We start from the raw sequence: 18,633 nt of genomic DNA on the forward strand, positions 1-18,633 counted from the left end.
AGAAGTCCACACTTGCCTGCAACAAAGTGAACATCACCAGCCCATGCCCTCTTTGTTCTGATGGGAGCCAATTTCCTAAACCCCCCAGCTGAACCCAGCACAAATTTGCCACTGCACAAAACCATGAACTAAATAAATGGTAGTTATTTTAGGTCCCTAAGATTTGGAATAGTTTGTTAAACAGCAAAAGCTAATTGTTTCTTGACCTCTTAAATCACTCTCCACTTGGTAGAACACATTTCATGAAGAATTTGCATGCAATCTCAGAGTTAACGCATGAGTTGAGATGAAAAAAGCACAGATTGGAGAAGTTAATTAACTTCAAATCACACTGCTAAGAGATGGGAGTAACAGGATAAAAATACATGGTTTCAAAAGTAAGAGTTCAACTAGTGCTGCTAAGGAACAGAAGCTACTTCTGGCTCTAGACAGAACCGTGAATTGGCAGGGCTGCTGACCCTTCTGTGGAATAGAGATGCCACAGAAATGAGAGGAAAGCTCTGGGTTTCAAAGGACCTGAACAAAACCTATGAACACCCTTGGGGAGCAGCAAACTGATTATGACCCATGTCAGGGTGCAGAGAAAGTTCCCATCCCATCTAGCTTCTTCTGAGGCTGCACTGATGAGCAGACTAACACCAGAAAGGTGAGTAGGAGAAAAGGCAAAAATTTAATAACATACATATGGAGAATGTATATGGTAATAACATATATATGGAGAACGTACACGGCTGTAAACACTAAAGAATACTGGAGCAGATTGGGGATAATTATTCTGTGTTTAAGAACCTAGGGCATTACGGACAGGGGAGGGGGGGACTTCACATGACAGACAAGGAGAGGGTCACCTCATTCTTACTCTGAGAATAAGGATGAGAATGTCAGATAGAGAAGGCATGTTCACACCTGGATGGGACCCCCCTCCAAATACTTTCCTGCACATCATAAAGGAGGGGGGAGTGATTGCTTCCTCAATTAGGAATAGGGTAGAAGCTTAGGGAGTGATGGTCTCTTTTTCACTTATGGCAGAGCGAAGGACGTAGGCAAGGACAGAGCTTCTCTTTGCCTCCAGGGCTCTCACTGCTCTCAACACAAAGCAACCTACATTCTCTAAGTTACTATACAGACCTGAGGTGCACCCACCTCTAGTTTCATATCTTCTTACCAGGAGAAGTTACTCTGGGCATATTGGGAAAAGTCAATCTGACCCTTGTGGAGGGACAGATCCCACACTCCAGATTAGAAGGGAAATTTAGCACAGGTAGAAAAAGACCAGTCCCCAGTAGAATGGGGGTAAGCTTGAGTTAGACTATTTTGTCTATTGGGTCACTGAAAGCTCTGAAAGCTCTATCCCAATGTAGAAGAGAAATGTGGTGACTCTAGCCCAAAGCCTCAGATTTGGGATAACTGGAGATGGTGGTAGGGCACAGTGAGGAGATAACTAAAGTGCAGTCAGATAAATGAAACTCTGTGTTCCCTACTCTCCCATCTCTGCCTAAAAACAATGACACTGTTTTTCTCTGCGGCCACACTCACTCTGGACGCTGTTTACCTGGAGTTAGCATCAGACCACACAAATGGAAGGACTTAATCTGACATGGCAGCCTGCACCTCTTTCTTCCCCAATCCAAGTTCTAGGTCACCTGTACTTCTATCTAGCTAGAAACACAGCCTACTCAGGCTTGATAACTTGCTAGAATGGCTCAAAGAAACAGAGCACTTACCAGTTACTAGTCCATTATAAAAGGATACATTTCAGGAGCTGCCAGTGGAAGAGGTGCCTAAAGCAAGAGAAGAGGGGCAAGGAGCTTGCAGGTGCACTGGGCATGGGCCACTGTCTCAGCACCTGTACATGTTCTCCACCCCCAAAGTTCTCTGACCCCGTGGTTATAGTTTTTATGGAAGCTTCATTTAAGCAGGTACAGATGGTGACATCAATGGCCAGGGCGACTAAATTCCATCTCCAGCTCCCTCCTCCTCCTGGAAGCCAGGGTATGGGGATGAAATTCCAATTTCTAACCCCAAAGTTGGTTCCTCCAGCAACTAGTCCCCTCTCCCACTAAGAGTCTTCGCGTAAGCATAAACTCAGGTTCAGTGGAAAGGGGATCACTTTCATCTTTGTAATTCTTTTTTTTTAATTAATTTTTTTTTTATTTATACAAGAGCCAGGGTACAGGCCAGATGTGCAGGAGGGTGAGAGGATTCACCAGAGAAGAGTGGGGAGCAGAAGAGGCAGACTGACTGAAATACACTGCTGAGGGGACCAGCAGGTGAGACAGGAGAGGTCTGCCGCACCATGTGGGTTGCTCTGAGGCTGGCGGGGATCGAACCAGCACTGCAGAGGCTGTGGACATCTTCACAGCGCTGCGCTCAACCGCCTGCACCACCAGGGAAGCCCCCCATCTTTATAATTCTTAAGAGATGCCAAGGACTTTAAGCGCTCAGAACAAAGGAAGATGAAGACCAAACATATTTTTTTTAATTTGTTTCTCCCCACCATATATTCTGTTACCCTTTCCCTCCCTCTTCACCTCAGAAACCTCATTTCAGTTATCAGTGTCTCTGAGCTTTGTAACTACTTTGCTTTGTCAGTTCCTCTGCTTTGATTCTGTATTGCAGTCCTCTGTGTGAAGTTGTCCATTATTTGTCTTTATCTTTTTGACTGACTTTGTTACCCATAATTCCCTCAAGCTCTTTCCACTTATACATTCCTTATAATAATCACAATATCACAGCTCCACACGTCCAGGGCTGGGCAAATACAAGACAGAGAGAAAAAAGATCTCTCAGGGAAGATGTTTGTCAGGTTTATGGCGCTTCTCCAAATAAACTGGAGATCTGGTCAGAGTCACTTGAGAAAGTGCAAAAAATAGACGGTGCTTCCCTCACCCTGCTCCCCAGGATGATACAAGCAAGAGTTTGGGCATCAACTTCTCGCTCTGGGGATATCACCAGGAGAAAGTGAACTCAGAGGCAAAAACATCAAGATGACACAGGAGGATGTTCTGAGACAAAGAATAGTGCCCACATGACCTGTGCTAGAGAAACAGAATTTAGGGCAAATGTGGACCGGACTTTAAAATAAAACTAAGCATTATAAATATCCTCAAGGAAACAGGAGGTGATATTGTACTGTGACGCCAGGACAAAAAGTAGCCAAGAAGAGACTAACAGACACCCTGTGGGAACACAGCGGCTGAAACACAGTGGTTGAAAGCCCGAGGCAGTGAATATGGCGCCGAGCTGAAAGGATACAGACAGTAAGTGCTGAGCCAGAATGTAAGGCTAAAAAGTGCTCCTAGAAGCATAGAGTTAAGTCTGGTTTGCACCAAATCCTGTAGAGTTTTGTTGAAATAAATTTCTAGGCCTGAAATAGAGCTGCTCCTGCCCATCATATCCTGTCAGCTGGTCCCTAAATGCCCTGCCTGCTCTGGGCTCTGTGCTTGCTTCTTGTTTGTTACGTTTTATTATCTAACTGCTTCCTGCCTACTGTCCATTTTGCAATTCTCTGGGCCCCTCAGAAAGGAGACTGCCTGCTTCACAAAGTGTTCAAGTTTATTTGTATCACCTAAACTGTCTTTTTCTTTGTAGGAACAAATTCTCCCCCACCTTCAATCTCAATCTCTATTTCTCCGTGTCTCTGTCTCTATCTCTTTTTCTCAGATGAAAGGAAGCATACTGGGCCTCCCCTGGTGGCGCAGTGGTTGAGCGCTGGGCCGCGAAGCTGCCCGCAGCCTCTGCAGTGCCGGTTCAATCCCCGGCCGCCAGGAGGGTCCCCATGGCGTGACAGACCTCTCTTGCCACGTCCGCTGCTCCCCTCAGCAGTGTATTTCGTCAGTCTGCCTGTTCTGTTCCCTGCTCTGGCTCTGGTGAATTCTCTCACCCTCCCATGTTTCTGACTGTACCCAGTGCTTGTATAAATTAATCTTTAAAAAAAAAAAAAAAAGGAAGCACACTATACACTGTTCTGAACTTTGCGTTTTCATGCAACAGTATATCCCAGGGATTGTTCCGTAGCAAAGGAAGGGATCGCCCTCCTATCCTCTACGGCTGTAGTGTGCTCCATTGTGTGGATGTACATTAGATTCACTGGTGCTTCTCAGTTGTCCCAGCTGGAGTGTGAGTATGAGTGTGAGTGCATCCTGTGGTGGAAGGGCGTCCTGTCCAGAGCGGGGCCCGGCCTTGTACCCTGAGCTGTCTGACCTTGGACTGGAATAAGTGGGCTAAAATGTAAATGAAGAAATGAAGAAACAAATGAATATTAACATTAGTTAATATTAGTGTTTTGGGTTTTATTTACAAGTTTGATGACATTTTTTGGACCAGACATATGCAATTGGAACTTAATTCTTGTTTATATCAATTAGCCTAAGGTAAAATTAATTACAATGTCATTTGGTTATATGTCATTTTGTTCAAGGTAGTTTCTAAGAACCGACTGATGGCATTAAGGATTTAACTGCACTACAGTTTATCCATAGTCCCTGACTGATGGATATTTGGATTTTTCCCACTTCTTACTGCAATGAATAATCTTGTTCACTGCTACTTTTTTTTTTAAGTTAATTTTTTTAAAAAGATTTATTTATTTATACAAGCACTGGGTACAGTCAGAAGCGTGGAAGGGTGAGAGAATTCACCAGAGCCAGGGCGGGGAGCAGAGCAGGCAGAAAGGCTGAAGTACACTGCTGAGGGGAGCAGCGGGCGGCAGGGGAGGTCTGCGCGCCATGTGGGACCCTCCTCCGGTGGCCGGGGAGCAGTCGGGGATCGAACCGGCACTGCAGAGGCTGAGGGGCAGCTTCGCAACGCAGTGCTCAACCACTGTGCCACCGGGGAGGTCCTCACTGCTACTTTTTAACATATATGTAAAGCTCATGGCCAATGCTAGATCAAGAAAAAGGCAAAGATTTATAAGGATTCAAATAAAAAGATAAAAAAAAACTGTTCAATATGCCGATATACTAGAACTAATACAAGTATCTGGCAAAATTGTTAGATACAAGGTCAACTTATAAAAAAAATCAATGTTGTTCCTTTCAGTAATAAACTTGAAATTGATACAGAAAATAAATTTCTCTTGATGATAACAAGTGCATAAGAGGATGGTAATTAAAATATAGTGAACACAGACTAAATTAGTTAGAAGCTTTGAAGTAGATCTTCATATAGGAATAGCTGTATCTTTAAAAAGATGCCAAAGTGATAAAAGCAGCTGATTAAAATTACATTGGAAGTATATAAGCACGCAGCACCACACATTTCATGACAATATATGCCTAGTTCAGAACATTATATAAAAACCATTATTGTTAGTGACTTAGACGGTCAGGAATGAAGGGAAAGAATAAAGAGATAAAATAAAGCAAGAGAGGTGTTCTGCATGGACTGATGAAGATAATATGCTAAGAATCAGGATGATGCTATGGATTTTTAGTGGGGAACATCTGTAGTATATACAGATATTGATTTGTAATGATGTACATTTGATACATGTTATGATGCAATGTTGTATCAGTAAATTTAAAAAGAATTAGGATTATGCAACTCTTCATCTAAGGTAAAACAAAACAAAGCCTCATGATTGGACATCCTGCAAGTCCACAAGCATGGGGCTCACATTGCATGGGGTAAGCGAAGGTACTTAAAAGAATCATTAGAAACCACATGGCACGCTGAGCAGCTGTATGACAGTGCTCCCAGCCTGTAAGCACGCTGTTGAAATAGATTCAACATTTTGTTAGATCAAGGTCTCGATGCTTTAAATGAAATGGCAGGGCTAGTTCCAAGCCATTTTGCTTCCTCCTGAGACCTGATCAAAAGAAACTCACAGGATTTTCTTATACAGGACCTGGTCAGCAAAAGATAGGCGTTTTCCACTGATTCCAAAGAACACCTGTACCGCTATGTTTATTGCAGCACTATTTTATTTTATTTTTATATTCCTCATACAATTGCAACCCCAATTTTGACCCCAATCCCTCCTCCCCGCCCCCCAAGAGTATCTCTGGTTCATAGTTGTTTGTTGATTTTGATTTTTTTTCTTTCTTATAGTTATTCTTTTTCCTGGTCCATATTTAGGTTTTCTAGATTCCTGCTATGAGTGAGACCATCCGGTATTTTTCTTTTTCTTTCTGGCTTATTTCGCTGAGCATGATCCCTTCCAGCGCCATCCATGTTGCTGCAAATTGCATGTGTTTATCTTTTTTGAATGCGGAGTGATATTCCATTGTGTATATGTACAACATCTTCTTGATCCAGTCATCTATTTTTGGGCATTTGGGTTGTTTCCATAGCTTAGCTGTTGTAAATTGTGCAGCACTATTTTAATAGGTAAAACTTGGAAACAACCCCAATACCCAAAAATAGATGACTGGATCAAGAAGATGTGGTGTATATTAGGTATATATACACAATGGAATACTATTCAGCAATCAAAAAGATAAACTCATGCCATTCGCAGCAACATGGATGGAACTAGAAGGAATTATGCTCAGTGAAATAAGCCAGAAGGAAAAAGAAAAATATCGGATGGTTTCACTTATAGCAGGAATATAGGGGAACCAAATAAGACACCAGTGTAAAAAAATAACAATACAAAACACAACAGAGCAAAAACAGACAATTATAAATCAGAGACATCCTGCAGGGGATGAGGAGGGAGAGGGAAAAGAGGGAGGGTAGGAGGAGCAGAGGGGTGGTAATGGTACACGGGTCCATTAGTGAAGGAGATTCTATGGAGACTACACCTGAGGGGTGGGGAGGAAGCAAACATTGTTTAAAAATGAATGATGTAAAAAATAAATTAAAAAATCCCAATAAGCAAAATAAAAATATTGCAATTCAAAAAAAAAAAAAGATAGGGGTTTTCCTCTGTCATGTGGTGACTGTCACTCCATAGGATTAAAGTGGGAAGCAACTGCCAGTGACCTTGAGTCACAAAGATTCACAGTTAGAATATTTCTGCCTGGTGGGATGTTCTGCACAAACACCAACCCCTACTGCAGGAATTCACACCATGGCCCTCTGGGTAATGGTGTTTAGAACGTGAACAGTCCTGAAGAGGATTGAGATTCCATTGGTTTAAACCATTTGACTAAAATAATGAGCTGTGGGCATCATGGTCAAAACAAAGATAATCCAGGGGAACCATGTTTCTTTGACTGGTAAAATATTATTTTTAGAAGGAATACATTCAGTGGTCATCCTATTTCTCTATCTGAAGCTTGACACTGCTTAGCAAGATTCCATTAATTAGTCATTTAATTATGATTGAACATCCTTGTCTGGAAAGTTCATTATATTAGCAACAGGGACTACATAATCCTTTTCATATATTAATGTATTCATTAACTCAACAAATATTTATTGAATGTCAACTATGTGCCAAGCAATTGGTATACAAGGTCAAACAGGACAAATTTCCTATTCCCTGGGTCTTATTATCTGGTGAAAGAGGAATTAATATACAGATAAAGAAGAACATGTCACTGAATATTAAATATACAATGAAAATAAAACAGGGTGATGTAATAAAGGATGAGGGGGCAGGGTGAGATGGCTGTTAGGTGCAGTGAGATGGAGAGTCCACTCTGAAGAGATAACATTTCAACTGAGATCTGAACAGTAAAAAGCCAGTCATAGCAAGCCTTAGGGGAAAAGCATTCAAGTTCAGCCAATGAACAAGAACATAACAAGAACAGTGGTAAAGTGTGCTGTGTTGAACAGAAATCCTTCATTTTGAGATAATCAAATCTCATCAACTGTTCTTCCTATGGGTTTTCCTTTCTGGGTCTTGATAAAGAAATCCTTCACAAAGTTTATAAGATATTGTTTTACATATTTTTCATTTTCTTTATAACTTGCACAGTTTTCAACATACCTGGAATTTACCTTGATTTATGGTGTGAAGTGTGAATCCATATTAATTTTTTTTCCATGTAATATAACACTTTTTCAACAACATCTCTCCCTCTAATTTGGTGATGCCGCTTCTGTACACAGGGTCTGGCTCCAGGGATGTCATGAGCTGGCGTGTTTTAGAAGTCATGAATCTGTGCTTATATCTCCAATGCTAATTCAACCTCACAGGGATCTTCCTTTCATTCTGCCACTCCAAAATTTTATATCCTTTCTTCCACAGTGGGAATTCTGTCTTTCTCAAAAACAATCCCATTATTTATTTACTCAAACCTACCACAAATATAAGGTAGATTGAGAACTGTCACATCCATACCACTATGAAAAATAAATCTACTTAAAGCAAGTTCAGGATTTGTTCTCTCTCTCTCATTTGAAATACAATTGGGTTCATTTGTTTCTGTTTACACTTAATTTTTTAAAAAGATTTATTCATTTTTATATTAGAGCTGGGGCGTGGGAGAGTGAGAGGATTCAACAGACCAGAGCGGGGAGCAGAACAGGCAGAAGACCAAAATACATTGCTGAGGGGAGCAGCGGGCGAGGCAGGAGAGGTCTGCCTTGCCATGTGGGAATCTCCCTGGCCGGCCAGGATCAAACCTGTGCTGCAGAGGCTGCGGACAGCCTCACAGCGCCGCGCTTAACCCGCCGCACCACCGGGGAGGCCCTAAACTTAATTTTGATTCATTTGTCATTATTAGAATATGGACATTAACAAACTTTCAAAAGTCAAAACCATACTCAGAAAAGCATCTCTTTGGCTCCTCCTCTTTCTTTCTACTTCTTGTATGTAATCAGTCTTATCCTGTTTTGCTTATCCTTCCTGTGTTTCTTTTTGCAGATACATGTATGTTTCTTGTCTTCCTTTTTTAACACAAAACGTCATGTACTCTTGAGCATTTTGCTTTTTTTCATTGAATATATTCTGGAACTCTTTCTCAACTCTGCCATGTATTTAAAAGTATATTTATATATAAGTACTGTAGTTCTACTTTTTTAAAACAATGTATTTGTAGTATGAAATGGTTTATTTTTCTCTCAATCATCTTTTTTTCTATTTCCCTTTCTCCTCTAGTCCCATTATTTAAGTTGCATCATTTTATTTTGTTTACATATTATTCTTTCACCTATTCCTCAACCCTTGTTTTTAGTTCTACAATAAATGTATTGAGTGCTCATCATCAGCCCTTTTGCTGAGGTTCTCTTAGTTCTCTCTAGATGGAATAAAGCCTATCCCTAGTAGATTTCTCTGGAAGGGTTTATGTGTACTTGAAGGTCAGTTTGACTATCTAAAAAAATCCTAGGTTCTCCCACAACTTTCCCATCTAACCCCACAAAGCTGGAGATTTGCTGGGACCAGGCTGACTTCAAATATTCTGTCCCATCATCAGGCCTGTGTCAGATCACAAGTTGTACTTTGGGTTCAACATATGGTCATTAAACCTCTAAACCTAGTGTTCTGTACAAGAATTAGTGACAATCAAGTTTTATGTCAAGGTGTATGGCTTGGGCATGGGAAGAGAAATAGTACCAAAGTGTGCAGCTCCCATCTCGTATAAATCCTGTGGAAACTTGTGGAATTTTTTCCAGAACACAGATAAGACACTAACTGGGGAATGTCTCTGGGATGAGCCTACTTGAAAACAAACAGCTTTTATAGTTTAAAGAAGAATGGTTCAGGGCTTCCTTCCCTTGTAACAGCTGACAGTATATTCCCAGCTTTTTCCAGAACCTTCTTGATCACTCTTGGTTACTCATCTATCCTCTCTTCAAAGTCATGAGATTTCACAGGAAGCTATGATTAACTTCCATTTTGTAAACAGACTGAAAGTGATCTTAGAAGTGATCTAATCTTTAACAGATGGGGAACTTGGGACTGTTAACTCTTGGGTGGAAGGGGAAGTATTTGAAATTTAGATGCAAGGTGTTAAGTTTATTAAAAATGTTTTGAAAAAAATTTGATGCAGTAATGAACAAAGAATTATAAAATATTTTAATGTTTAATGCAAATTAAAAAATAAACCTTTAGGGAGAAAAAAACCCAAAAAAGTTGAAGCCCTATGATCACCTCTGTGGTCTTACTCCTGTCCTTTCCTGCAGGAACTATCAGGAATGTGATACATATTCAGACCATGTTTTACACTTTGCTCATATACATATGTATTAAATGTTATGTAATTATTATAATTTACAGAAATGGTAACATAAAGTATAACATTGTGGATTTATTTTTTAAAAATATGATTGCAAACAATGCTTCAATGCTTCAATAAAATGTGATTACAAACACATACTTCTCCATATGTGTTTCTTTAGTTTCTGTCCATCCATTACCTATCCATTTATCATCCATTCAGGTATCCAGAAAAGGAATTAACTGCTGGGGCAAAGAGCCTTTTCAGTTTCACTATATATTGTCTGATTTCCTCCCATAGAAGAATTCTTTGTTGTACCATCTTCACCCGCACTTTCTATTAGTAGACTTTAAAATTCTTATAAATGTAATTGCTGTGAAAGTTTACCTTGTTTTATCAAGCATTTCTTAATTAATAGTAAGCATTTTTTAATGTGTTAGTTGACCATTAAGGTTTCCTGATGGGTTTTTCTTTTTTTTTTTTTTTGGAATTACCTGTTCATATAATCTGCCCATTTTTCTATTGGAGTGTAAGTCTTTTTCTGATAGATTTTCAGGAATTCCTTGAACTCTGGACATTATCTGTTTTTGTACACAATTAATATTTTTACTAGTCAGTGGCTTAACTATGAAGTCTTGTTTTTATAGATATTTTACATTTTTATGCACTCAAAAATTAACGATCTTTTCATTTTTAACAAGGCTGACCTATTACCTGATAACAAATGGAGGTGAAAGCAAGTAAACCCTCATCATTCGTGTCCTCCATCTACTGGCTTGTTCATCCAGCACAAGTGTTCTTGTAACTGGGACACACTGTGGTAACTAGCAGCAGTCTGTCCATATCAGGTGTCAGGACGCTCTTACCTTCTGGAAGAAGTTGTGTGCGAGGAGCCAAGTCTACTGCTGGCTCTCTTCCTAACAGTGTGACTTTGGTGAAGGAGCCAATCTGTGGCAGGATGAGTGCCGGATGGGACACCAAAAGACCTGGCTTCCAGTTCTACCACTGATTCCATTTGAGCCTCAGTTTCCTGGTGTGTGAAAAGTAAAGATGCTCCTTCACAGGTTATTGGGCTCACATTTGATAGATGTGAAAATGCTTTGTAAAATGAGAGATAAAAACAAAATTCTGGTATTGCTAAGATGTGCGGGCAGTTTTCACATTTGTGAAATAAGAGGGGTTGAACTGGGTATTGAAGTCCCTTGTCAGCTCTACAATGTGACTGGGAGGAAAACAGATGCTTCATATCAGATGGGCTGGCAGGTAACTTCTGGAGGTTTTTAGGGCTCTTGACAAAGGCCCTTTAGACAAGTATCATAAAGCAAATGAGATAATATATTTATTGCTTCATGCTTTTTCCATTCCTGCCTTCCTTCCTTTCTCTCTTCCTTCTTTTTCTCTACTCTTTTTTCCTTCCATTTTCTAAACTTGCTGTATTTTCTGGAACACTGCTTCCCACACTTTCCTGCTAACTTGTATTTATCCTTTAGATAGTCTCTGTTTTTCTGGGAAACTTCTTCTGGAGATTTTCCTGATCCCTAAATTTTGAGTGTGCTGCCCTCCCACTGTGTTCTCATAATGTACTCACAGCCTCCATCACTGCACTCACCTCACTTAATTTAATTGTCTGCAATCCTTATTCATATGTAAGCTTGGACACCGGGAAGCCTCATGCTTTTCCACTGCTGTATCACACCCATTCTAGTGCTTGGACACAGCACATACACAAACTCTGTTGAATGAATGAGTCTAAATATATAGGCACTGTGCTGAGTAGCAAGAATATAGGGATAAATCAGGCAAAGTCTTACCTCCAGGAATTATCAGCCTTATAGGAAGGTCAGATGTGCAATCAATCAAGTAACACAATAATGTTACAACGCCAAGCAACAGACATTCATTCACCCCGCAGGTATATCTGCCACATAAGGATATTTCGGTAAATAAAGGACCACACAGACCACGGTGGTATCAACACACCAGGTGTGTAGCAGGCTCTACCATCTACGTTTGTGTAATACACTCTACGACGTTCACACAGTGATGAAACTGACTTTTTCCCCACCAGTTAAGCAACTATGACTGTTCAGGTTTTCCCTCCATGTCATTCCTATGAAACTTGCATAATCCAAAAGGGGTTTCCTGGCCTCAAAATAACCCATGAAATTATAACCAGAGATGCATAAAACTCAAAACTACATTCACAGAGTAAAAGCAGGAACACTAGAATACACTCACACCTGCACAAATTACTTCCAGGAAGGACTTCACGGAGTTGCCCCTACAACCCACGGAGAAGCTGCCTCTCACGTCCCAGGTGAAGCCCATGCGCGCCACTGCCACAAAGCCCACCCACTGTCGCAAAGCCCACGCGCTGTCGCAAAACCCACGCGGTGCCGCAAAGCTCACGCTACTGCTGCAAAAGCACTCACTGTCGCAAAGCCTACACCACTGCAGCCAAGCCAAGGCCACGCAGCCCGTTAGCATAAAAGCGGACATCCTTTTTGGATTTCTTCTAATTAGTAAAAACAGCTATTAATGTTGACCTTTTGTAAAACTGAAATGTTGTAACAATAAACCTTATAAAATCTGGGTCAAAGAAAGCTGTATAAGACAAGAGAACCTGAGCTTGAAGAATGGGCAGGAAGGTGTCCATCTGAGAAAAGTTTAAAGTATATGCCTGATATGAAAAAATGTTCAGCATCACTTGTAATCAGGGAAATGCAAATTAAAACTACTATGAGATACCATCTTACACCAGTGAGAATGGCACATATTAAAAAAACTAGCAACAACAAATGTTGGCGAGGGTGTAGAGAAAAAGGAACTCTCCTGCACTGCTGTTGGGAGTGCAAACTGGTCCAACCACTATGGAGAGCTGTGTGGAGATTTCTGGACCTACTAAACATAGAGCTTCCATATGATCCAGCAATTCCACTCCTAGGTATTTACCCAAAGGACACAGAAACATCAATTCCAAAGAGCACCTGCACCCCTATGTTTATAGCATCACTGTTTACAATAGCTATGCTTTGGAAACAACCCAAATGCCCAAAAATAGATGACTGGATCAAGAAGATGTGGTACATATACACCATGGAATATTACTCAACATTCAAAAAAGATAAACACATGCAATTTACAGCAACAAGGATGGTGCTGGAAGGGATCATGCTCAGTGAAATAAGCCAGAAAGAAAAAGAAAAATACCGGATGGTCTCACTCATAGCAGGAATCTAGAAAACTTAAATAAGAGACCAGGAAAAAGAATAACTATAAGAAAGTAAAAATCAAAATCAACAAACAACTATGAACTAGAGACACTCTATGGGGGGCTGGGGGCGGGGAGGGGAGGGATTGTGGTCAAAATAAGGGGGTCGCAATTGTATGGGGAATATAAAAATAAAATTTATAATAAAAAAATAAACTAAGCTGTTGTGTAAACATCACACAATAACTAAAAAAATAAAAAAATAAAAAAATAAAAAAAAATAAAGTATACGCCTGATAGAGCAGAGACATAGTGGATACTTTTCAACCTGTGTTTAAGGCACCCTTAACTATGTGCCAAGCATTGCAGGGGCTGAAGCAAATGCAGGCAGAAAGGGATATAAGCCCCCTAGAGTCCTCTCTCCCTGGCAGAGCTCTTCCTTCTGCCTGACTCGTGTCATCCTGTGTCTGCAGATTGAGAATGTGGGAATGTACAGCATATGAAGTCCTATGGAGCAACTGCCTTTCCTTGATCCAAGAGAACAGGGTCCTGGCTGTTTATGTGCTGAGGAGGACGTGAGGGTTTGTGTTTCTCAGTGTTTTGATCAAAGTCAGGCAGCTGTAACAGGAGAACACCTTGGAAATGTAATCTGAGTTCCCCAAGGCACTGACTGGGCCCCACCATCTGTCTCTGGCCACCATTTGACTGAGGACTATCTTTGGCTAAACATCCCTTGCATGGGACAAATGTGAACACAGACACCTGCCAAGCAAAGTAACATGGTAAGAGAAAATATAAATGGAATAAAGGCTGGAAGGAGTCCCATAAATCAACACACACTATTATGTAGAGCTTTTATGAGAAATTGGTAGAAAGAAACACAGGGTTATACAGGAGTGAGAGAAATCATTAAAAGGACAGAGTCATGACAATGTTAGAATTTTCATTTCCAGCCTGTTTTAGACTCATTTTTATAGAGTACTAGGAAAGAAATGATCTTCCTTATTTTCTAATTGGATTCTACTAATTTACCAGAGTAAGTCAACTTGGTATTTAAAATAAGTCCTTGTCAGCTGATTGGGTGGAGAAACTGGAATAAGGTTTATAGTGAGAGGAGACAGAAGATTGATTAGTATGAAAACTTTTTAGCGTTTATGAAATTCATCTTTATTTTAAAACATTGTGTTTGTTTTAATGTTTTTTTTTTAATTGAGGTAACATTAATTGACAACACTGTATAGGTTTCAGGTATAAAGGTTCTCACTTCAGCAATTGTATCTGTCAGTTACTCCCCACCCATCAAATGCCCAGTCACCATCTACCACCAAGCCATCAGCACCCAGTATCTGTTCCTTCCGGTTTTAATTTTTAAGTTTTACATGCAAAAAAGTGTCAAGGGACTACTAGCTCTTCAATACATAGCCACAGTATTGCATTTATTTCTTCATCCCCAGGAGACAACTGTCTTCAGTTTTTGTTGATTCTTCTCATGTTTACTACCATATTTTAAAATAATGCATTTGCATATCTCCTTGAGTTTTCAGTTTTAATGTCATTTAATAAATGAGTACTAGTGTAGAAAGTACTCATTTCTCTTTACTACTCTTCCCACCACCATTGCAATGGACTTACATTTTAATTTTATTTAGTTCAAAGTAGTTATTGATATTAGAGTTATGGAAATGCTACATTCACAATTGAACCACTAATATGCTATGACTTCTTTTCATTTTCTGCACAAAATTTAATTTTTCCTTGGGATAAAAACTGCCTTTTTTGATTTGTTTGCATGATTTTCTAATGCTTATTATTTATTCAACCCCAAACCTTACTGATTCTCTAAAACCCCTTTCAAGATTTTCAGATACATCAGGCTTCCTAGTGGTTTACATTTTCCTGATGGCATCTCTTTGGGCCTTCTGACCTCCTCCAGTGTGAACTGATTGTCTTTTATGAGGTAACAGAGATCACTTGGGATGCCTATTTACAATTGTCTTGGCATTCTCCTGGCTTCTCTTGTTTCTTGGATCCTGTGACTTTTTTCATGGGTAATCCCCTGATGTTGATGGAGCACATCATTTGAATTCTCAGTTTGATCTGTTTTTTTTCTTCAGAATTTTGAGTAATTTCTCCCTTGCCTTCTAACTTCCAGTGCTGCTACGTGGAGTTGGAGACCAGCCTAATTTCTTCTTCTTTGCGTTCCTTCTCTTTGTTTCATTTCTGATTCCTTCAAATTGCTTTTCTGCTGTTTATTTTGATGCTGACTTTCATGTGTGCTGCTTTTACTTATGTATGCAGGACTGAGAACTGCTAAGACTCTGAGCACAAGGGATGTTTCTTTGCGCTTCTGTAAGATGAGCTATGGGAGTCTTTTCATTGTGGGGGATTCCAATGTTTGTCCTTTCCCTGGGGCTACTCAGATTTCTCAGAGAAGACTCATCCAATCTTCTGTGAAGACTTAGCTTCCACTGTTCTGGAACTTGAGTAGTGCTAGGGGAAGGTTCTTATTCTCTAACAATTTCTTGAAAAGTTCTCAACTAATTCTCTATTTTAGCCACCCTGGCCTTCCTCTCCACTGCTGCCAATCTGCGTGGTGCAAATCAGGCTGACTCTTGGCTTTCCCTCCTACCAGTTTAAGATTTAGTGTTGCTAAATCTGTTCCACCCATCCTTTTCCTTTACAGCTTCCAAATTTTATTTGCTGCTTTCTCCTCTTTGACTGTCCTCGTCCTTATGGTTTTGTGCCTTCAAAAAATCTGTCTGCTCTCATTTTTGCAGGATTTGAAGAGGGAACAAAATTAGATGTGTATGTTCAATCTGCTATGGTAACCCAGAAGCACAGAAAACTTTTAAGTTGCATTAGAGAGATGCTATTCCTGTTACTGAATCTTGAGCATCAGTTGAAGCCAGGAAATCAGCAACAAGATAGCAGAAAGTTTCAGAGCTTAGACCCTGGAAACAAATCCAAGATTGAACCTTGTATTTTCCATTAATTGGGTTTCTGCCCTTTTGCCATTTACTTAACTTTCCCAGTTTCTGTCTTTTTCATCTGTACAATTGAGATACCCATAGAACTAATTTATGAGATTAAATACACACATATATATGTGCTATACTTCTTACATTGTCTAAATTCTGGAATATTGTAAGTGCTGAATAAGTTGAGGTAAGGTGCATACCCATGAAAGGACATTTAGCAAAGAACAACCATAGTAACTGGCTTCATGACCTTCTGATTGCATGTTATGTGCTGGTGTGCATGCCTGATACCAGGTACTGTGCCAGACACTAGGTATATAGTGGGGAACAGCCACCATGTAAGTTAGTCTTTGAGGATTTTAGAGTCTGGTGGGGAAAAAAACAAGAAATAGGAACATGTAAACATGTAATTAAGATTTGTGGTAAGTGTGGTATAGGAAAAGTACAGAATGCCAAGAAAGAGAATAACAAGGGGAAGTTTACTTTGGATTAGTCTGTTGGGAAAAGCTTTTAATGACTAAGGATATTGCTTATGCCAAATCCAGACTAATGTCACAGTGGATCAATAAAATGCACATGCCTTTTAGCTATTCAAAGTAAATGAAGATTAACCTGTAATATATGGGTCAAAGGGATTAGAGGTGTGACCTTGCTGCCAAGTCATTTAACTTCTTTTGGCCTTAATTTCTCATCTATAAAATAGAGATTGGATAAAATAATCATTTAACTCACAGCTTCTACAATTCTATACATATTCAGAACAAAAGAATATTATAGACAAAATTTTTCTGCTTAGACCCCATTATATAGTTTTATTGTGGAATTTGATTTTTTTCTAAATAAAATGTAAGAGTTGTTTGGAAGTAATTAAATCAAGAAGTGAAGCATTTTCTCCCCAGGGCTCCTCTGGGGACTCTACTGGGATGACCCTTACTAATTCAGGGACTTGCCTAGAGTATGCCCCTATTCATTTGTTCTGGGTATATGGCTTGTGTTCTCAGATCTGAAAAGCACCAATGTAGAGAACATGGAAAGTGAAATTATAAGTGTTATTAGGGGCTAATGTTCTATATTCTACTTAATTTTCCCCTCCTAACATTTCTCTCTTTTCAATCATTTGCACATAATACTTTTATAATCAGAAAAAAATTAATCTTACTGAGCTAAAGCAAGGTGACTTGTAATGATTAAAAACAAAAATACTTCAGTCTCCCTGATGGCACAAGGGTTTAAGACACAACCTATGAAACTATCTGCAGCCACTGCAGAACAAGTTCGATCCCCAGCTAGGGAGCTACCCACATGGTGCAGCAGACCTCTCCTGACTTGCCCACTGCTCCCCTCAGCAGTGTATTTCAGTATATCTGCCTGTTTTGCTCCCCACTCTGTCCCTGGTGAATCCTCTCACCCCCCACACCTCTGGCCTGTACCCCATTCTTGTATGCATAAATAAATAAATCTTTAAAAATACTTTATCTCTGTGTTATTCTTAAAGAGCTAAGAGAGCTATCCTTTTGATTAAAAAATTGTCTGGAGATAGTTCTAGCTAGTAATTGTATTTTGCTGCAACCAATTGCCTGTGAAGATTATTCTATAAGTAGTTTTAAAAATATGACAGCAGACCATATTTGAATCTCTCATCATAATGTAAGTACATTTATAAAAGGACTGCTAGCCTTATCAGCAAGATTTTTTTTTTCTTGTTATGAGTTCAACCTCAGTCTTCATTGAGATGAAAAATTTCTCTGACATCTCTTAATAATCAGTAGAGTTGAAGAGTTATCAGCCTAAGAAAGGAAAGGTAGATTGACTAGTCTGGGTTTTTTTTTTTTAATTTTCTATCAATTTTAATTTTTAAGTATGATGGTCACATTGGGGAAATGAAATAAACACAGTAAAATAAACTGTACAAAGGTGCAGTAGAATAACAAAAACTATTCTACTAAAACATAAGATTTACAGAAGTCTCCAGATGAGTCCGATAAAATGGTCACAGGCTTTTTCTTGAAGGGCAGTTTCTACACTTGACAGCATAGTCACAGTGTTACTGGTCAGGACTGTGCTCACTGTTAAACTTTCGCATTCTGGTTCAAGTAATAAAGCTTGTCCATCTAGAGCCTCTGAATAAAGTCAGGGTTGGCTGACTGAGCATATTCTGAAGAACTGGTTAACTGTTTTTAACCAATGCAATTAGATCAACCATAAAAAAGAAAAGGAAAAGGAGCCCACTGAATTAAAATAAAAATGTCTCCCCCACTCCAATAAATGGTAACTTAAAGAAAAAACACTCACACCTGTACAGCATAACCCTGAAGGTAATGACAACTACCTTCATTACCAGTGCTTTATACTTAAGCCATGATGGGGAGATGAATATAAGTGGAGAGGGGCT

The 18,633-nt window shown here is 39.6% G+C and overlaps 1 protein-coding gene across 1 annotated transcript in view; it reads left to right on the plus strand.

Annotated features, from left to right (window-relative positions):
- The first annotated feature begins 616 nt into the window (after positions 1 to 616).
- SLN (sarcolipin) overlaps positions 617 to 18,633 on the plus strand; it is a 32,972-nt gene continuing 14,955 nt past the window's right edge. Inside the window, exon 1 of the mRNA XM_037504351.2 lies at positions 617 to 646. The gene's annotated coding sequence lies outside the window, so the exon portion shown is untranslated. The remainder of the gene's footprint in view (positions 647 to 18,633) is intronic.

Source organism: Talpa occidentalis, unplaced genomic scaffold, assembly GCF_014898055.3.
Source record: "Talpa occidentalis isolate TD23 unplaced genomic scaffold, MPIMG_talOcc4v2.1 talOcc4.12, whole genome shotgun sequence".
NCBI classification, from domain to species: domain Eukaryota; kingdom Metazoa; phylum Chordata; class Mammalia; order Eulipotyphla; family Talpidae; genus Talpa; species Talpa occidentalis.